Here is an 18,697-nt window from a genome sequence, read left to right on the forward strand (position 1 = left end):
ATTCTAGTTTAATTATGTTTCAAGTTCTGAAGATGAGTTAACCACTTACACAGGGAATTTGACTTGCCTTGATCAGCAAAAGAAAAAGAAGTCTATGTTTTGATTGGCCATTTAACTGACCAACATGCTGGCTTCTTAAGATGGTTCTTTTTCAGTCATCCTAGTGAAGTGCCCAACATACAGATAGGATGCAAGAGGACCCCTCAGACACTACAAAGCAAATAGAATTATAAGTTACTTTTTCATTAAATGCATAGCAGAGAGGCTGAGAACTGAAACAGAGAGGACTTCCACTCCACTGAAGGAAATTGTACCTTTAGAGACCAAATGGTGAAGAAAATTGCTAGAAAGAGCAGGACAATTTAACCTGAAGCTTGACTGTGCATCCTATCCTTTTGTCCAGTTAAAAAAATCAATTGCTCAGTTTACCCTGACAATTTTAATTGTAGGGCTGACAGTATCACAGAAAAGCAAACATGAGATTAGATCTGAAAATATGTAATTTACTTTGGCAATCAAATAACAATGAAACTATTAAAATATAACACTTATCTATTGAACATGTGTTCTTAACAGATTCTGAAATACGTGTTCAGCAAACATACACATAATATAGTTTCTTACAAAAAGTAATTGAAAAACTAAACATTCATTGTCTAAATATCAGGGTTCTGGGAAAGTACTGCTGACTTTTAATTGTGTTTTATGACATTTTTTCCTATTTTGAGGCTATGAAAAAGCAGATTTTATACTCAGTATTATTGTCTTTTTAAGATTCTAAAGATATTAAACCAAGAGCAATGATGTTTAGGCATGAAAGAGCTTGCTCCTGGATGATCATTCTTCAGAACTGTAAGTTTTGGTGCTAGCTTGAATTAGCTCTATGAAATTAACCAATAGCTATTCTCAATACCCATCTTCCAGTATAAGATTTGCTGGACACTATTTCAAGTTTCCAAGTTACTAGTGTTCAATGAGAAAACACAAATTTCTGTGATCAGTAATGGGACATATTCCTAAATGTAACCAAAATAACTTGCCTGTCTTTAAAATGAAAATCACAAAGAAATGGAGGGTTTAAAATAGGGAAGGAAAACCAAAAAGATAGCAACATGATTCTTAAAGGAATCACTTGCATTTGAAACTGAAATTATGCAAAGGCTACGGAAATATTAAGTCCACAGTCATATTATATATGTATATGTGTACCTTATTTGAAATTCCACTAAAATTCTGTGAGCTGAAATTCATTGTAGGTAAGAAAAACTAAAAGTGTTATTCAATTGGACCTTACCTTCCTTGGAGCTCAGTGTATCTGATGTAATAAATTCACACTTTTCTGTGTTAAATTTGTTCATACAATAGAATCTCATAAAAAAGAATATAGACTAAAGAGTAAGTTGCATAATGAGATTTAATCTATGCAAAATACGTCCCAGAAGAAATGTCCTTTACTTTGATCATATCCCTTGAAACAAGATCCCCTGCTGGAAACCACAATAAATGAGAGCTTGGGAAAAAACTCGTCTGGCAGCCAAGCTTGCCTTTTAAAACAAAAGTTCACCAAGCCCACCAAGTCCATGATCCTGGGGTGGGCTTAATTAATGTCAATGAAATCTCCGAGGTTTCCTGAGGATTAAAGGGAAAATAAATCTCCATGGATTCTTCATGCCTTCCTCTCTGAGATACTCAAGATTGAAGACATACACACACACACACACACACACGCACACGCACATACATCCCACCTGTGCATGTGTGCACACGTTACACCCATATACACGCATGTGCACACACATTCAGGTGCACATATACACAGAGTAGGTGTATATATTTCATTATGCAATGTTCTTTTTAAAAATTTAATTTTTTCAGGATAGGTTCACATGTCACTTTACTATAATTCTCAACATGGCTCTAGAATGTCAGCAGCTATATTGTCTCTTGTCATCAGAATGATTTAGCATATTTCTCAGAGTGGACATAATAACATTTCTGTATTGCCTTTCTATTCTGTCACTGACTCATATTTTTATTAAATGCACAGTGATGCTCTGTCAAGCTCAACTGAAAAGACACACCTGAGTAGAATCTTCAGTTATTTTTCATTAAAATTTTATTTAATGTTAAATAATTCCTCATTGAATTAAAAGGCTTTTTTTTTTTTAAACCAACTGTGCACTCTATTTCATCTCACTCAGAGTCAATGAGATTCTGGGCCTGATTACACATCCTTTTATGAGAAACAAATTAATACCAATGCCAATAAAATATTTAATTTTATTTTATATTGGTTATGTATAAAGAGACTTACCAAGAGCATGTTCACAGATCAGATCATAGCAACCATATTGTCCCCCAGAAATGAAGAGGAGGCTAGAGATCAGCTTTCATTAATACTTAAATATAATATATAGATAATGCTGATTCCTTGGCCTGGAAGTAGCAATTCCACCCTGTAAATAACACATGTGACTTTCAGCATGAAACATACACATGCAACACACATACAATACACAATTTTCAGAATCATTAAGTTGCTGTACCATACCCAGGGAAACAATTATATTCACTCCCTATCCACATCCTGAACAATGATTATTTTTATGAAAATTCTCTTTCAGTTGTTCTTCTCCTACCTTTCCAATTATGCCAGCCACATCATTTTGAGCCTCTGAGTCTCTTTAAAAGTTTTGTTATGCAGACTTCAATTTTCTAAACATCTCAGAAATACACAAGTGGTCTTAACAAATATAGTGCGACTGCCGTGTGGTTTCGTGTTGCTTTTGTAGTTTCTAAGACACTCTAGCATTATTTAATTAGCTAAAATTTCTTCTCTCTTGAGAAATGGAAACTCAATGAAATGTCAACAATGCTGTCAGTCTGCTTCAGGCTAAACTCATTACACAAAAACTAAAGGTAAAAATAGTCCAAGGCAGAATTCTTTGTCATAATTTTGAGGCCCACACCTTATGCCAATGAAATCCATATGTGATTCAATGAAAATGCTAAATTGGAAAGAGTAGCTAATAAATTATCTCAACCGAGGCAATCATTGATCAGTCCTTGCATAGAAATTTATCTAATTAGCCAAACAACGTATCAAGTTCTGCCGAGGATTATCTGAGTGCTACATTTATTGCATGATGAACCTTTGCTTTTCAGTTCTGGTAAGGCCGAAAAATGCTCTGTGCTGCTCTTTATTCCCAAAATAAATCCTTTTCCCACGAGAAAGAAAAAAAAATATCATTGTCTTTTTAAGTGAAGTACAGCCAAGAACTGAACAAAAATGCCTCACTGTATCTGAATTATCATGAAGGGTTCGGGATCCATGGGCTCATTACTAAGGATAATAAAATTTGGCATTTTCTATTGTCTAAGGGTTTATAAAGGCTAAATTTCTTGATTTATTTAAATAGATGATAGGAAAGAGCAAACTACAAAAACAAGTGCTATATACTGAAGGCATGTGAATTACCTCCTTCCCAAGGATAATGCAAATTAGAAGTACGTAAAGCTTTGTCTGCACCTGGGATCTTTAATGAGGATAAAGAAAAATCAGACAGAGATTCTCCTGGGGAAAGAGAGGATCGTTATTTGAATAACCTGCAGTGAATTCTAATCAATGCGACGTGACTTTGAAAATGAATGTGGTCTTTCAACCTGCTATACTTGAGCTGTAATATTAATCATAACTCCATGGTACAGTAAAGCTTATGACAAATGCTTATCCAGCGGACTCAGAAAAAGACTGGCTTGGGTGTGCCAAGGAGAAATGGAACCATGAAAATACAAAGGCTCTTCTCTTTTCCTCCCTGCTAGCCCATTTATTGGCTAGTGTACTCTGTTATCTTTCTTTGATTATCTCTAAAGAGGCTGATGCAAATTGCATGTCATAACTGTAATTGCTTTCTTTTCTTCAAAGGTGACATTTTACATGTAGCTTATTTCCTGACACAGTCTTAGGAGTGTTATTTAACATTAAATTATATCAGGAAACTGGTGTGCCAATCTGCTAAGGATGCATTAAACAGCACAGCAAACCACTGCAACACAGGAGGGAATTTCAGCTCTGCCCTATTAGAGCACTGCATTCTTGGACCTAAGTGCATCCTGGACCTAAAGAAAGATGAGCATATACATGGCAGATTTCCTGGAATGTTAGATAGAAAAGAGATGCTGACTTAAATAATAATTTTTTAAAAAATCAGCTATCAAGTGTTTTCTGACTTTAAAAAATGTAATTAGTTTTTGACAAGTTGACATTAAAAGGCTTACAGCAGAGGCACATAATGCATTAAAGCTAAACTCTCAAAAATCATATGAGGAAGGAAGAATATGATAAAATAAACAACTTAAAATAATTTAAATAATCTTTTGTCAGGAAGTAATTCCAGGGAAAGAAGAGGAGTGGCATATTTGCATCGGCCTAATGGAAATAGTGTTTAGTAATCAGAGCTGTTTGCCTGGTCACTGTTGTTGCTATAATGTTCTGAGGTGAACTACAAATGGTGCAACACAGACACATCATCCAGCGTGTGCCATTATTTTGTGTTGACTCTTGTTCATAAGGCAAAATAGAAGTTCATTCTTCAAGTGGATATTCCCACTGGAGAGCAGTTTCTAGTTTTCAAGTGTGAAGTAAAAGGGAATGCTACATGCTACTCACAAGTCTGAGGGCAGCCAAAGTAGATAGATGCACTTCAATATTACTCTTGTTTTGTAGAATTTAAGAACAAGAGGCTTCACGAGACATCATATATTTCATCTCCTGCTTCAATGCTGCCGTCAAATCATCATGGACACACAGATGGAATATATGTTGCAGGTAAATGGAATATGTGCCTATGTGTATACATATATACACACACATATATATTCAGGTATATATATGAATTTGTACACATATATAGCTATGGAATGTACCAATTTAAATGCATATCCGTAGATATAATGTAGATAAACAGGTAGAACACTGAACTTGAAGTCACAATCAGTCATCATGGTCCTCATATATTATCCTTAATGTATTTTTGAGTGTCATTTTAATGATCTTTTACTGACAGTTTTATTCCTAACCAACATTATTGTATGTGAATTATCATGACTTGTTTTACATGTGATTGTAAACTTCCAGCCCTAATGCTGAGGCTGTCCAACATTTTTATTATCTCTTCCAATGTGTTAAGAAGATAGAATACTGTATGTGGTACACAGTAATTTTATCCCCATTTTAGAGATGAGAATTCAGGGTTGTGATGGTTAATTTTGTATGTTAACTTGACTGAGCCATGAGATGCCCAGATACTAGGTTAAATGTTATTTCTGGGTATGCCTGTAAGGATACCTCTGGACAAGATTAGCATTTGAATCATAGGCTGAGTAAAGCTGATTGCCCAGATTGCCCCCTCTAATATGGGTGCGCATCATCCTTTCTTTTGAGGCCTTGAATAGAAAATTCAGAGAAAGGGAAAATGTGCATGAGCACTCTCTCTCTCTTTCTCTCTCTCTCTCTCTACCTGACCTCTTGAGTTAGATGTTGATCACCTGCCATTGAACTGGAATTTACACTCTGTCCTTGTAGGAGAGACTTACAAGAGACTTATTGACTCTCCTGTTTCTCAGGGCTTTGGACTCAGACCAGAACTACATCATTGACTCTCCTGGGTCTCCAGACCTCAATCTTTCTCTCTCTCTCATCTGCCTATCTATCTATCTATCTATCTATCTATCTATCTATCTATCTATCTATCATCTATCTATCTCTGTCTATCGATCTGTTTATCCATCTACCTATCTATCTGTCTATCTATATCTATATATCGATCCGATCTGTTTATCTATCATCTATCTATCTATCTATCTATCTATCTATCTATCTATCTATCTATCACTCTAACCATCCATTTATTTATCTAATCTTCTGTTGGTTCTGTTTCTCTGAGGACTCTGACTAATACAAGGGTCTTAGGAAGGTTGTGTTAATTTCTCAATTTAATCCAAGTTGTAAGTGGCAGAACTGAAAATAAAATCTATACTTCTAATATTAACACATGATTCTTTTAAAAAACAAATTTATTGAGTTATAATCTTCATCCTATCAAATTCATGCATAAGTGTACAATTCAATGATTATTAGTAAACATACTGAGTTATGCATCAATCATCATAATCCAGTTTTAGAAATTTATTCTCCCCAGTAAGATCCCTCATGCCTGTTTACAGTTAATCTCTGTTCCTACCCTTAGCCCTAGGCAACCACTAATCTATTTCTGTCTCTATAGGTTTTACTTTTCTAGATGTTTCATGTAAATGGAATGGTGTAATATAAAGTCTTTTGTGTCTGGCTTCTTCCACTTAGTATAATGTTTCTGAGACCCTTCTCTGTTGTTGCCTCATGCTTTTTATAATGCATTTGTCTACTCTTCACTCTGCTCACTGCTTCTGCTCTATTTCGAGCTGTTTCTATTTTGATCTCAACTTAGGATGGGAAACAAAGAGATGCACTGTAGCATGGTGGAAAAAAAAAACCCACTAGCATTGAAAGGAAGAAGATCTGGGTTTGGAGTCTATGAGCAAGGCAATTCTATCTCTCAACTACCTCACCTGCAAAATCTTGTTTGCTGGAAAGACAAAATGAGGTAAGGCCTAAAATGGTACTTACAAAACCACATAAATAGTACTTTATTAATATTGTGTTTATTACAGCATGAAGAGGAGGTAAATGAGTAAAGTTTTCAAAATATAATAATCTCTTTATACCCAAGGAATTCTAGATCTAATGTGAGAAAGTTTGATTAACATAGTCTTTTTTTTCTTTCTTTTTTTTTTTTTTTTTTTCTTGAGATGAAGTTTTGCTCTTGTCGCTCAGGATGGAGTACAGTGGTGCGATCTCGGCTCACTGCAACCTCCGTCTCCTGGGTTCAAGTGATTCTCCTGCCTCAGCCTCCCAAGTACCTGGAATTACAGATATGCGCCACCACGCCTGGCTAATTTTGTATTTTTAGTAGAGACAAGGCTTCTCCATGTTGGTCAGGCTGGTCTCAAACTCCTGATCTCAGGTGATCCACCTGCCTCAGCATCCCAAAGTGCTAGGCTTATAATCGTGAGCCACTGCGCCCGGCCTACTAACATAGTCTTACCAGTGATCTAAACTCCTTCAGTTCAGGTCACCATTCCCTAACGGAAACTCAGGTTCATGTTTATATGCCACAGGTGGTAGGTTTTTTTTTTTTTGTTTTTTTTGTTTTTTTTTTTTTTTTTTGAGACGGAGTCTCGCTCTGTTGCCCAGGCTGGAGTGCAGTGGCTGGATCTCGGCTCACTGCAAGCTCCGCCTCCCGGGTTTACGCCATTCTCCTGCCTCAGCCTCCCGAGTAGCTGGGACTACAGGCGCCCGCCACCTCACCCGGCTAGTTTTTTGTATTTTTTAGTAGAGACGGGGTTTCACTGGGTTAGCCAGGATGGTCTCGATCTGCTGACCTCGTGATCCGCCCGTCTCGGCCTCCCAAAGTGCTGGGATTACAGGCTTGAGCCACCGCGCCCGGCCGGTAGGTTTTTATTATGTACAGCTTATAAACCACTCCTGAATTCTATTCAAAGTAGCCTATAGTAGTGGCCACCAGTTCCAAACTGTGGAAACTGCAAAAGAATCACCTGTGATGTCTTTTGAAAATGCAGATTCCTCGACAGACAAGGATTGGAACTTAAAAATCTTCATTTTAAATAATTCTGAAAATTATCCGTTTCTATCCTAAAACTGAGAACCAAACTTGAGTGAAAAATGGTTCTCAGATATACTACCTAGAGTAAGGTCAATGTAATGATATTGGAGCATTCTAGAATCATACCAAAAATTCCCATTGTGCAGAGGCTGCTGTTGGCCTCTAATATCCATTCTTCTCTTCTTTCTTTTAGCACTATCATCCCAGAATTTTAGCTGAGCTCATGATTACCCAGCATCCCTTGCTGCTGGGTATGATCATGTAACTAACTGCTGGCCAATGACATTTGAACAGAAGTGATGCATGCCATTTCTGGCTCATATACCTAAAAGTCAGGAGTTTACTTTCCATTCATTTTTTTTTCTTCTTCTCAGGAGCTAAACTAGGATTAGGGTGAGCCATCCATGACTGTGTAGATAAAGACAACATTAGTGAATTACAAAGCCTCAAGATAGCAGTTTGGGTATTAAACAATCTCATGGATTGACTCCCAGCTCAGATTCTTAAGTGAGATAAGTAAACTTTTATTTTGTGTAAATTATTGTTATGCTTTCCTCTGCTAAATAATTAAACTGATATCTTAACCAATATGCTAACTAACAGGCATTCACTATTCAGAAAACTCAATTAAGTAGCTTTTGAATGTCTCAATTGCCAAGTTTGTTGCTTTTCTGGACATGTTTACTTTATAACGGTTAAGACCTTGTCTTTCTGACATTCTGTTCAATTTGAGGAGCCTGAAGATTTGGTCAGAAAAGCACTGTAACAAAAGCTTGTAGATGAGGTAGAGAATCGAGAATTTAGAGATTTACATTTGGTCTTATATGTAAATCTAGACCAAATGTAGAGATTTACATTTGGTCTTAATATGTTTTAGGTTTGATAAGTTTGACATCATTGGTATGAATGAGTGGAGGGCAGGTGAATGGTCTTAGTCAACTTGGGTTTTTTCAGAGAACCTGGCACACATTAAGTGATCAAAAATATTTGCTGATTTATTCTGAGAAAAAGACTCCTGTGCAACAGGAGTGCTAACATAATGAAATCAGTAGGCTTGCCCATAGATAAGGCATGGTGGGGCTATTTTCTTTAAAAGGGAGTAGTAGGCAGGTGGAATAGGTAATCGCTGAGTCCCTTTTAACTTTAAAAGACAGCTCATGGCTCTCTTTTCCAAAATTGACTGCTGATTCACTACTACCCTACATAAAGAACACAAAACGTCAATACTCTCCATAAATGCACCCAGTTCACTCTCTTTCCAGCCTTAATTTAATTTGCTCTAAACTTACCCTGAATTATCCTTGTATTTTCCCAACTTTACATTCTGCTCTACCTGTTCCCTCTGCTTGGAGACATATCTTCCTATCAAATTCCCATCCACTCTGCCTGAGTGAATGCCCTTCAGTGTTATGTGAATACACAGATCTCCTGATGGCAGGGGAGGTAAACAGCCTTGACAGTTCCTGGAAGTCATTCTAATAGATTTTGAATGATGATCTCTCACTGCAAAGATTCCATTCATTACAACTCCAGGTCAGAAACCAGAGCAGAAGATACTTGCCAATCGACAGAGTTATCTCCAAATTCCAGGTTCCTGACAACTGGCCAGAAGGTCAAGGTGGACCAAGATCAGAGCTGACTCCTGGCATAGCCCTTTCCTGATGGCTGCTTCTGTTTATAGGCACTGTCACCAAAACACATCCTAAATGTTTCCCATCATCTCCACCATATTTGGATACCACCTACATCCCCCCGCTACTACTATGTTAGCCTGAGCCATCATCATCACTTACCTGAACTTACCTGGAGCACTGCAACAGCCTCCCAACTAGTCTCTCTTCTTCCATTCTAGTCTCCTCATCCCAATTAATTTCACACAAATGAGTCAGAATGATTTAAAACGCTCTAACGGCTTTCTATTGCACTGATCATAAATCCTAAGAATAACTCCACTGGTCTAGCTTCTGCCAGCCCCTCTGACATCACCTGGTACCGATTTCCCCCTGTCAACGATATCCTAGCCACACTGGCCTATTCCTCAAACACACCAAGCTCTCCCTTTTTTTCTTGGCTTTTACACTTACAATATCTCCTGCAGGGAACATCTTGTCCTTTCAGCTTTGCCTTGCTGGTGCCTCCTCATCAAATAAGTCTCAACATAAAAGTCACCTCTCAGAGAAACCTTCCCTGGCCCCTACTAATTAATGCTTCCCTCTCTCACCATATCAGACTATTTTCTCAGAGCACTTAGCACTATTTGAAATTAATTTATTTCAGTTGAGCACATCATTAGATATCAATAAACTGCTATTCAATGAATGCGTTTAGCAGAGTGGATAAGAACTCAAGCTCCTGAGCCAGTCTTGCTAAGTGAATCTTGGCTCTGACATTTGCCATCTATGTGTCTGTGGGCAAGTTAATTATACTTATTGTGACTCAGTTTCCTAATCTGTAAAATAGGGATACTAAGAGCACCTACTTCATAGGGTTGTTGTCAAGATTAAATAAATTAACATATACAATGGAAAGGTATAACACTTGCGTGGAACATTGTGTGCAGTCAGAAAAATCAGCTCACCATTTAAAGGATGACATTTAAATTTCTAATCATAACTAAAACGGAAAAGCATATTAGTAACTACATAAGTTGATCAAATGCTTAGGGTTTTAGGCGGAGACAGAATACTGTGATCATTATGTGCCAAATTTTTAGGTGCCTGAATTATCAAGGCAAGCTGCTGTTCAGGCTCTGATTGTTTTCTTTATGTTTTATTTTCTCATCAAGAACATTTTACAGAATTATTATATGCAATGGTCTGTGCTCGGTTCTAAAATGGATCAATTGCCATAGAGTTGAGAACAAATGTAAAGTGGCATTTACAGCACAATAGCATCCAAAGCTATGTATCCAGAACAAAGGGGACACTGATGGGGAGCAGGGAGAAGCACACACCTCACACAACTCTCCTGTGGGTGTGGGTGGTGGCCAGGAAGGCTCGTGTTCTTGCAAGGCAGGCTGTAGCCTTGGACCGCGAGGTATTTTGTGAGCACCTGTGGACTCCCTAGTGCGGTGGAGAACACCACTCACCATGCAGGGAATGTGTAGTCACTCCGTGAGCACATACCCAGGAAAGAATGCAGAGTTGTTTGCTGTCCCCAGCAGCATGTGAACAAATGTGCCACACATATGTACTCAAACAAATGCAGAAATACAGGATTGCTTAAGAAAAGGAAGGAGAAACATGTTGAAACTTGATGGCGTATCAAGCATTTCCTGAGGGATGTTGTCTGTCAGTTTGTTTTCACTGGCTGATTGAAAATCACATGTGGCTTTCAGATGTGGAATAGGAAAAGTATTCGTATATAACAATGGAAACTTTTTTAGTATAATTCTTGATGTAAGCCACTTGGGCATCCATATGATACTCCCAGGCAAATCTTTGGGCACAAGTTTCTGGAAGGACATCTAAAGATCATTTTAGTTTTCCCCTTTCTTCTTTAGCTCTGATATGCTTTCAGGGATGGGGCCTATTCTAGCTGAGGCCTTTCTTCCCCCTCCTTTCTCTATTGCAGGGAGATGATAAAAATGTAAAATTTATTTTCACCTCGTTTTTCTTTCAATTATTGTGAAATCTTACTAGGAGAAAGGTGAGCAGAAAACAAAATTCTGATAAGATTTGTTTCATGATTAAGAAGTCTGTGAAAAGACCACCCCAAAGACTGGTATTGCACTATTGGCCTTAGAAAAAATTGCGACATGCAGAAGTGTAAGGCGAGACGCAGATTAGCTGTTTATCTAAATATTCCCTAATCAAAAAGTAAGTAAAGCTTCAGAAGAGGAAATGATATAGCCTATTAGCTGAGTGAATAGTCTTGGCGTCAAATAGACCTGTGTCTGAAGGAGTCCACTGCTACTGACTAATTATTCTACCTTGGGGGCGGAGCTTCTTCATCTCTTCCTGGACTAACAGCCAGATTGCATTTCCTGGCTTCCTTTGCACCTAGGTGTGGCCTCGTGAGGGAGTTCTGACCCATGACCACCTCCCGTAACCCACAGCCAACTACACTGGAATGTTCCATGAGACGAAAGTTAAGTTTTGATGGGTCTGACAGTAAGAATTTTTAGGTTCTTCTAGCGGCTAGCCTACCTTTACACATTTGAATAAGATTCTTAAACTCCATGCTTTAATTTATTTGTTAATGGAGCTAACATACCTACCTCATAAGGTTGTTATGTAGACCCGAAATGGTTCTTCTTTCTTGTCCTCAAGTTATTTTTTCCTTCTTTTGTGTATTTATACTTCTTCATATTACAGTAAAAAAGAATCCCTAGTCCTCATTCTCTGATACCCACTTTGGTTGTTAGTTGGAGAAAAATTGTAGGAAAAGTAAAGTAGCCCAAGAATCATGCCTCTGAATTAACCATTCCTTGGAAGGAATGACAAAGAGTTTTAAGTCCTTAATTCAGTATAAAACATAGCTGGGGCCCTATGGGGCCAGTCTGAACAGAGTTACATTAAATGAAAACACAAAGAGAAGTCTAGCAGCATTAAAGGTTAATATAGATCATTACTAATTTTCTCAAAGGGGATGCCACAGGGATTTAACACAAACGTGTTGCACAGAGTTTCTCGGAAATACTTTCCAGACATCAAATTCTCTTCCCTGATTCTCGTGACAACTGTTAAAATTCCTCTCATGCTCTTATCTACTTGGTTTTCTTTCCATCAGAGTCATCCTTGACCTCCCTCTCTTCTTCCCTTCATTGCTGTCTCCATTGTGAAGAAAACCAATGGAATTTCTGACCCTACCCACTGGCCTCAACCCAACCACACATTGCCATGAGTCTCACGTCCTGTCTGCTACTTCATGGTAGAAGGTGCTCTTCCTCTTGGAAGTGTGATACTAATCTCTTCTAACAGCTTATCTTGTAAATCATTCTTATGGAATATTTCCAGTGAATAAAATTTTCTACCTTGTCATATGATTTGATCTAATGACTTAGATGACCTGAGAAGGAAAAAATCAGAATATTCAAATCTTCATTCTGACAATAAGCAGTCATAAACAAGTCTTCACAATCAGAACAAAGTTAAGAATTCATTCCAAGGGAAGGAAATTGTCCTGAGAGTCATAGGTGAACAATGGTAATCCTTGGCCTCTCTGGAGAGGTGCGCAGAGCTGGTCAGATTGAAAAAAGTAGTGCAGTTCAGATATGCTCCAATTTAATTCCCACAGGGAGAAGCTTCCTTTATTAATAACACCTCTTGCTTCCAAATGCCCATCCTGTCGGAAACAGCCAGATTTCTAATGATATCAGTTTAAGATGCTGTGAAAACGCAATTTTTTTTATCTGTTAGAGGTAAATATAATCATTATTAATATTACTTCAGACTTATCTTCAGGCATACTTATTTAGTCCCTGAGGGATTGGGACTTTACATAACTTGCCTTAGGTGAAAACAGGATGAACCAACAACTCGGAATCCCAGTGGAGTAGGCAGTCAGGAGCAGAAGCACCCCAGCCTCCTTCAGTGTCTCATGCTGTGGAACTCGTGGTTGTTAAAAACTTTGAAGGGTATGAGATTTGACCATACTTGTAAGCTAACAAGAGACATGTGAATCTTGAGCAAAAGGCAAACGTGAGCTTCATGTTTGCATTGGTTGCCTTTGTCACCCAGGTCCCATGGGGACCATGTGCATGCAGCAACACATTTGGGACACATCTGAGGAACCCTGAGATTGGAACATCCCAATCTTTTACAATGGGCTACAAGCAAACCTGTCCAAGATTTGCCCCAGAGGGAGATGGTATCTTTAATATCTTGGACAACAAATAAATCTCTGCTCTTCTTTGGAGGGAGACACTGGCTCTACTCTTGAAGACCGTTTGGTATAGAGACATTCTTGAAAAGATGGACTAGAACAAAATGTTGTCACTGTGTCTGTTCACAAGATCTGCAGAAATCTGAGACACCCATGGAGAATTATATCCCAACAATGGTAGCAGTGTGTACTGCCAATAAGACATACTGAGAGCCAGGTGAAAGTATCTGGGTTCAAGCCCAGCTCCACCATTACTATTTAGCAGCTTTCAAGGAAGTTACTTAAACTCTCTGAATTTCAGTTTCCCTATGTATTAAATAGGGAGGATATTACCTATTATATAGAATTACTATAAAAATTAAATAAAATGGTCTATAAAGTAACTATGATAACATATGTATATTACACAGGTAATATATAACATTACATTTTAAATATTCCAATATAACGCTATATATTATTTTATTTTGCACTTCTTGCTAACTTAGATTGTATTTTTGTTTTGGTTAACAAGTCTAGTTAGCTTTGAAATGCTATTTAACTTGTTTATACTGGTACATCATAAAGAGTGCTAAACAAGGCACAGGGACCTGGGTTCCAGGTCTACCACAGACCAGCTGTGTAACTTTAGCAAGTCAAAGGAGGAGATTGCACAAAAATTCAAGGATAGCAAAAAAGATTCCATCCCAGTGCCAGGCCCAAGCAATGAGTAGTGACTGCCTAGAAAGTTGTGTTGAGAAAAAATGTGGGCTTGTATCTCAGCTCAGCAGAAAAATGTGCTCATGGTGATCTAGCTGTATCTTTGAGGTGCAGGCTTGATGAGGAATGGAAAAGAGTGGTCTGGAGGGGGTGAATAGTGAAAATGTGGTAGTATCTTGACATTGCTTTGTATATAACAGTTGCTCAGTTAATGCATGTTAATTGATTAGTTGGTGGATTGACTAGTTAGGTTTCTGGAGTCCTGGGTCAGAGATGAAAAATGAGGAGGGCATGAAGTGATGAGGGGGAATGTGGAGGCAAATGAACCACTCAACAATTTTACTTTGGGAGAAAGGGAATCTTACTTTTACTTAGGCCATGACCTCTAAGCTAGGTTAAGTACTTCTGGAAATCCCAGCTGTTACCAGGCTGCATATGGAACGCAGCCAGCCTCTTTTCAAATGACCTGGTGTACTGAAGCTGCCTCTGGTTTCTCCTGGGCTCCAAATTACTGCTATGAAGCAGCTGCTCAAACACCTTAATGGCCACAATTAAACAGTCCCAGAGGCTGACCTTTAGACATGGCAGTGGTTAATCGAGCCAACTGCCCTGGTGGCTGCCATCTTTGGCAAAGAATTGCAAGTCCAATGTGACTTGGTCTTTTGTTTGGCTTCCCAGAACATGTTCTAAGGGAGAAATCATATTTTCAATCACACCAGTAGAAATGATGAAAACATGGAGATGGGACAAGACGGATGAAGGAATTCCCATGTTCTTGTAAGAAAAAGGCCCTGTCAATGACAAGGGTGAAGTTCTCTCAAAATTGTCTGTGCTTATTAAATTCCTTAAGCAGAGAGAGCCAAGCTTTTACTAGGGAAAGGGAAAGAATTCGTAACTAGAACTTAATGCTTTTATCTATTAGTCAATTAATATTCATTTAACACTGAATGAATGACCAAAAATAATGGAGAGAGCTTCATACACAAGGAGACTGCCATGGAAAATGAGCTAGAATGTAAATTCCTAAGAGCAGAGGCTGATTTCATTTGGTTACTACATTTGCCAAATGTCTAAAATGCTACCTGGTATATAACAGATGCTCAATTAATAGCTGTTGAGTAAATGGTTATACAAGAACTTTACCTTCACTGAGCTCACAATCTAGGAAATATATAAACAAGATATTTGTCACTTTTGATGAGTGCTATAAAGGAAAGTGTTGTGACATGATGAGGTAGACACTAACTGGGGAGTGGAGGGAGATATACTTTGGTTAGTAAGGTTCAGGAAAGCCTGTGTTTGAATTGAAAGACGCACGACAAGAAGGAGCCATTCATGAAAAGATTGTGGGGAGGGGGAGATTTTTAAGCAGACAACAGCAATAGGCAAAGGCCATTAGGAAGCAAATAACATGTGTATTAAAGAAACAGAGGGGGACCGGGAGCGATGGCTCACGCCTGTAATCCCAGCACTTTGGGAGGCTGAGGCAGGTGCATCACCTGAGGTCAGGAGTTCGAGACCAGTCTGGCCAACATGATGAAACCCCATCTCTACTAAAAATACAAAATCAGCCAGGCATAGTGGTTGTCACCTATAATCCCAGCTCCTCAGGAGGCTGAGGCAGGGGAATCAGTTGAACCTGGGAGGCAGAGTTTGCAGTGAGCTGAGACTGTGCCACTGGACTCCAGTTGGGTGACAAGAGCACAACTCCATCTAAAAAAAAAAAAAGAAAAAAAAGCAAAACAAAACAAAAACAGAAAGAAAAAAGAAGAAAAAACAGAGGCAACAAGCGTAAGGGAGACAACAAGTGAGATGAAGAGAAGTAAAACATTTAATCTGAGTAGTGGGTAGGAACCAAGTCATATAGGGTCTCCTACTCATGGTAGGGAAATTTGGGTTTTACTCTATGTATTCATTTCCTAGGGATGTCCTAACAAATTACCACAAACTGGGTGGCTTAAAGCAACAAAGATTTATTTGCTCACAGTTCTGCGAGCCAGAAGTTCAAAATCAAGGTGTTGGCAGGGCTGGTTCCTTCTGGAGACTCTGAGGGAAAATCTGTTCCACGCCTCTCTCCTAGCTCCTGAGGTGTTGATAACCCTCTTGATCCTTGGCTTGTACATGCATCACTCCAGTCCCTGCCTCTGTCTTCACACCACTTCCTCCTCTCCTGTGTCTCTCCTCTTCTATGTCTTCTCTTCTTACAGAACACTTGCCACTTGATTTTAGGCATACTTGGATAGTCTAGCATCTCATCTCAAGATTTATAACTTGGTTACCCCTGCAAAGGCCATACTTTCAAACAAGTTCACATTCACAGGTTCCCCATGGATATATATTTGGGGGAGGCATTCACCTCACTACAATCAATTTACGATGAAAAAAAACCATTAGAGAATGACATGCAAAGGGGGGACAGAAGATTTATGCTTTTCTGGTTTAGGATCTGATTCGAGAATAATAAGGGTGGAAGTTCTTGGCAGTGAGGGATGAGGTGTTGGGAGGTTGCTGCATCTATGTGGAAGCAAGAGTAGCTAAAAAGTCTGAGTTGGGAGTGGGGCCACGGGATTGGTGTCAAGGAAGTGTGAAAGTAGTGTCTGGGATGAAATGGGGACAGTGACACCCAAGCAGCATCGTGATCCTAGGCACAGCTGTTCTAACATGACACAGATGTTAGGTCTTTGGCTGGAAATCAGTCAGGTCCCCTCTTTTCATGCTTTTCATTGCCTCACTCTTGGCCCTCTGCAGGCCTCCTTGTCTTCGGAGTACAGTTGTGACTGAGCACTCAAAGTTGCTGCTTTTATGCCCTACATCTTAGGACTCTATCCCTTCCTGTGTAGAACTTACATAAATCTTAATGCTCAATTACAAAAGATTCTGAACCTCTAGTTTCTCATTGCACCATATTGCCCTTCTGGTGGGATTTGGGGTCTCCAGTATGCATTGCCTGTCTGTTATGCGGTGAGATTGCCACAGGCAGGAAAAAAGAAACTTTCTTCCCCCTAACTGAAAATTAGATGTTAGCAAGTAGTTCTTGCTTTCCCTCTCTGAAAGCATTTCCAATAGTACTCATGGCAAGCTTTCTTTAGAAAGGCAAATACAAAAACTTAAATCCGATAAGTGGAGAGTATGGACCAAAGCCTGCCCTCCATAATTTGCAATCCTTTCCCAGAGGCATGGAACCAAAGGTGAGACTTATAACTGGGTAGTAAATGTGGAATTGAATTGTTTATTTTCTTGTAGAAGTCTAAAGTACAGAATGTGTGATCTAGGACTATTGAGGATCCTAACTACTTGTCATTCTGTCTATCTGATTAGTGGGAAAGGAAAAACAACTTTTTGTTGGGCAGCAAGAGTCTGAGTGTACTAGAGAAACATGGACCTTTCTTAAAATGGCAACTTTCCCTATTTGCAGATTCCTTGTAGTGAGTGTGCAGGGGATTCCTCAAAGGATGGGTGCAGCTGTTTTAAGTCTTTTTCAGTTGCATTTGACAGTGCACCTACTTCAAATTGGCCTAGCCAAATAGGGAGTTTAATGGGCAACTTAATTGTAAAACTGAGGTAGTACAAGGCCCCGGATGCTTCAACAATATGTCTGGGGTCCAATTTTTTTCTGTTAGTTTCACTCTGTCTATACTGATGTCATACTTAGACACTTCCCATCTAATGTTGGCTACAAAGACACCAGACCTCCAATTTCGCAGTCAGCAATTGTGTTGCTTCTGATTGGCTCATCTTTGAACCATTAACTGTATCAAGAAGAAGGCAGTGCTGATGGGCTAGGCTTGAGTCACATGGCCGCCCTTGGAGCTGTGAGTGAAGTCAGCAACACAGGAACAGCACAGGCTAAGAGTAGGAAAGGAGTGATTTCTCAAAAGGACGTCAGGGTGCTGCTCTCAAAGCAGAAACAAAAACAAAAAAAATCAAGGAACAGCAGCCACTAGTGAATTGTGTCCATGCATAGCTGTGTGGTCTTGGGCAAATAATCGAGCCCTGTTCCTGTTTCTTCATCTTTAAAGTGGTAATAATGACATTAGTATTATTCATTATGCCTCATAGAATTATTGGAAGATTAAGTGAGTTGTTATGTGTAAAGCACATTAGAACAGTGCCCAGTTACACCTATGTTACCTTTATATTTATTTACTTATTTACTGTAGGAGCACTGTCTCTGCTGAGTTTTATATAGACAGATGTCAAGCTGTTTTACTCAGCAGGTTGAGCCAGAAAGATATTGCAATTTTATACCCATGCACCCAGAACTAGAGGGAAAACAAACATTTCAAAGGGGAAATGAAACATATCCTGATTCCTATTACTTATCACTGTCTTCACTACTGCCCCCTTCTTCAAATGACACAATCACTCCATGAACTTCTGGAGCATCCTCTTTTGTGATCTGACTCCACTCTCGACCTCTCACAGTCCAACCCCACACCATAGCCCAGGTA

The sequence above is a fragment of the Macaca mulatta genome, chromosome 8 (assembly GCF_049350105.2).
Source record: "Macaca mulatta isolate MMU2019108-1 chromosome 8, T2T-MMU8v2.0, whole genome shotgun sequence".
Lineage (NCBI taxonomy): Eukaryota > Metazoa > Chordata > Mammalia > Primates > Cercopithecidae > Macaca > Macaca mulatta.